A 4,112-nucleotide genomic window follows, 5' to 3' on the forward strand; every position below is an offset into this window, starting at 1 on the left:
GACGATTTGTGATTCTGCGGCACGGATGCACACAATCGGGGTCTGTCCCCCGTTCTCCTTGTGAACATCTGGGTTGTTTCCAGCCGGAGGCTGTGATGAATCGAGCTGCTGCGAACTCTGTGTGAGTCCTTTGCCCAAATAAATGTTTCCTTCTTGTGGGCGCATATACCTAGTGGTTGTTGCTGAATCGCAGGTGGTGGTTCGGTGAGTTTTAGTAGAAATGACCCAGCCTCCTCCAGAAGCTGCAAGTTTGATGCCCCCTCATAAACTGTCATGATGAACATCGCTGCGCGGGGCCGTCGGCCAGCAGATGGTCCTCAAGTGTCATTTCGAGTAGTTGATTTTATTAGGTTGTTTGCTTTCTATTGTCATGCTGTGGAACTTGCTTACATGTTAGATACTGGCCTCTTATCAGATGTACATCCTGCAGGAATTTTCTCCAGGTTCTGCCTTACCGATTGATTCTGTTCACGATGTGTTTTGATGAGCTAGGTTTTTTTTTTATTTTGATGTACTGTAACTTTGCATAATTTCTGACTGTTTATCATTTTGGTGTCTTTTCTATTAAATTTTTGTGTACATTCGTGTCATGAAGATAGTCTCTTAAGATTACTTCTGGAAATTATATAGCTTCTAAGTTTAGATCTATGCTCAATCTCAATTAATATTGAGTACGATGAGAAGTAGAATTCAAGTTTCATTTTTTGTCGTTGTTTGCTTTGAGAGAGAGAGAGAGAGCGCATGTGAGTGGGGGAGGGGCAGAGAGAGAGAGGGAGAGAGAGAATCCCAAGCAGGCTCCGTGCTGTCAGTGCAGAGCCCAAAGTGGAGCTCAGACCCATGAACCGTGAGATCATGACCTGAGCCGAAACCAAGAGTCAGACACTCACCCCACTGAGCCTCCCAGGTGCCCCTCAAGTTTCATGTTTACCCAAGCAGATATCCCTTTAGCTCGACGCCACTGACTTCCTTCAGCATCTTTGTCAAGAAATAAGCCGGCTCTGAATGTGTCTCCTCTGGCCTCACTATTCTGTTGACTGCTTCGTTTTTCCAACCTTGTGCTAAGGCCACGCGTGCCGATGGCTGTGTCCTTGCACACTTAGAATCAAGTAGTAAAAGCCGTGCTGGGGGCAGACGCTGCCGCCTCGTTCCAGCTCAAGAGTGGCAATGCGTCTAGAATCACCTTAATTATGATGTGTGATTATGTTCTAGATGCCCCTCGTCAGACCTAGGAAGTTCCTTCTCTTCTTAGCTTGCTGGCTGTTTTTAATTTTTTTTTAATGTTTATTTATTCGCATGAGAGAAAGACAGAGCACAAGCAGGGGAGGGGCATAGAGAGAGGGAGACACAGAATCCGAAGCAGGCTCCAGGCTCTGAGTTGTCAGCACAGAGCCCGACGCAGGGCTCCAACTCGTGAACTGCGAGATCATGACCTGAGCCAAAGTCGGATGCTTAGCCGACTGAGCCCCCCAGGCTCCCTGCTTGCTGGCTGTTTATAATGGAAACAGGTGCTGAACTTCTGCATCCATCGAGAAGATCATATTTTCCATGCCCTTTATTCTGTTAAGAAGGTGAATTATATGAATTGGTTTTCAACTGAAAACCAACCTCGCGTTATTGGGTTAAACCTCACTGGTCGTGTTACATCATGTTTTCCATAAATTGCTCAAGAGAACTGTCTTCGAAAAATTGAACTGAATAAAAACAAAAACGCAAATGACCAAACTCACAGAAAACACTTGCAGCCGAGAGGGCAATCTGCGGCGATAACGCGTCTACCGGGAGAGGAGAAACGTCTCAGATCAGCACGTGAGCTCTCACTTCAACAGTCTGGGGACAGGAGTGTGGAACAAGCCCAAAGGAAAAAGCAGGAAGGAAGTCACGAACAGTAGAAACCAACGAAAGTGAAAAGAGAAGAACAACAGAGAAAACTCAAGAAGCAACGTATTGAAGGTCACACAGCCTTTCCTTCATGAAGACAGCAGGAACAGAAAGCCAACCTCGTGTACAAAACGATGCTGGTCCACTGTCTCCTGAGCCCCTTTTCTGGATCTGAATTCAGTGTTCATTGACCCCATCATTCTCCTGAGGGTCCCGTATTATAGCACCTGCCCCAAAGATGTCCATGTGCCCGGACTTTGGGTGTTATGCTACATGGCACGTGGGACTGAAGTCCGCAGGTGAATTTAGGTTGCTACTCAGCTCACCTTAAAATCGTGCAAATACCCTGTGCCTTCTGGGTCAGCTTCATCTAACCCCGCCACGTGAGTCTCCAAGAGCAGAGGGGCAGTCAGAGAAGGAGGCTGACAGGGAAGGAGGAAGTCCCGGTAGGAAAGCGTCTAAAGTTGCGGACCAGTGTCCTGAGCCACGGAAGGCGGGCGGGCCTCTGGGGGTTGCAACGGTCCCCATTTGATAGCCAGCAAGGACAGGGGGGACCCAGTCCTGCCCCCGCCCCAGGGACTAGATTCTGCCAATACCTCAAATGAGCAGGAACTCAGATGCCCCCAGAGCCCCAGAGAGGAACACAGGTGGCTTCATAAGCCTTGGTGAAACTGAAACGTGAGCAAACATGCACGGCATCAGAGCCTCGACTTTCCCTAAGGGAAGTGGGCTCTCGCAGGGAGGAGACGGGTGTCAGCAGGACGCCCAAGGAGTGGGGAGCACAGGTGAGGAGCAGTGGACTGTGTCCCGAGGGGTTGAGGGGCAGCAGATTCTGCACAGCACGGCCCTTCCCACGGCGGCACACATCAGGGAGGGTTGTGCCCAGACCGGCACGCTGGGTCCTTCCATCTCGGCTTAAAATAAGGGGGAGACAGAGGAGATTGGGAAAGACAGGAGAAAAACCGGGTGCAGAAGAAACCTTCTCTAATTGATCACCCATGAATGATAAGAGGAAAGAAACGCAGCTATTAAAACGCGAATATTCTCTACTAGGAACTTTAATGTTTTTGATGTTTGTTTATTTTTGAGAGAGGGCATGAGCGGGAGAAGGCCAGAAAGAGGGAGACGAGGATCCGAAGCGGGCTCCACGCAGTGAGTGCAGAGCCCAAAATGGGGCTCAAACCCAGGAACCGTGAGATCACGATCTGAGCTGAAATCAAGAGTCGGCCGATTAACAAACTGAGTCACCCAGGCGCCCCTCTGCTGGGTTTATTTAAAGTAGAATTTCACCAGACACATGTTTGGAAGGATAAACCTTTGTCCTGACCCCACCACGCCCTTTGCTCGTTCATTCATCTTAGGCCTCTGGGCCATTGGCACTTAATTCCCGGGGGACGCACATGCACTAGAAAAGACGACCACTCGGGTCACATTTCTGTCCAACCTCTTTCTTCTAACCTCCTACTGGATGGTGAAGTACCTCGTCCTGGACACCAGAAAAGCTGTTCCACCCCTTCTCCTGCCCACCGCCCCCAATCTGCCGGAACGTGTGGCTGATAAAGTCAGGAGCCCACTGACACTCACGTCCTCCCCAGGGGCCGGCAGCCCAGGGCCCACAGAGCCCACCAAGTGCCACCGAGCCCCGCTGGTCTACTGTCTTCTGCGACGCACGTCCTGCTCCCCGGCATGTGCGTCAGCTCTGTCCTTACAGCGTCCCAAGCTGGGGGACAAATTGCACAGCCCGCGCACGTAAACAGGGCGTCTTTCCTTTCCAAAGACGGCCGAGCACGTAGAACACCATTTGACGGACGGGCCAGCAGGGGAGACGGGGAGGGCGACCCGAAAGCCGTCTCCGTGGAGGCAAATTATTTTGACGTGTGAAATGTTTCGTGAAACCTAAAGCGAATTAGAGGAATTCGTGAAAATGTTTTTCAAACTTAAAACAAACTACATGTGGGTAGAAAGGGAGAAGTCGGTGTCCCCACTGCGGTTCCCTACCCGCCCTCGCCACCAGGAACCGCGGTCACCGTCGGGCCGGGGCTTGCGCGCACGTGTCAGACGCGGCAGAGACAGCGAGCAGGCAGCTGCAGGACCGGCCACGTCCTTCCCAGAGCCACCCCCGTGCATTTGTCACCGCGGCCCGGAAGCAAGTCTCGGCCCCTTGTGCAGGGCTGCGCACAGATACGTCGCCACTGGAGGGTGGCTTCTGTGCAGAGAACATGGGTACACTTACG

The sequence above is a fragment of the Panthera leo genome, chromosome A1, assembly GCF_018350215.1.
Source record: "Panthera leo isolate Ple1 chromosome A1, P.leo_Ple1_pat1.1, whole genome shotgun sequence".
NCBI lineage: Eukaryota > Metazoa > Chordata > Mammalia > Carnivora > Felidae > Panthera > Panthera leo.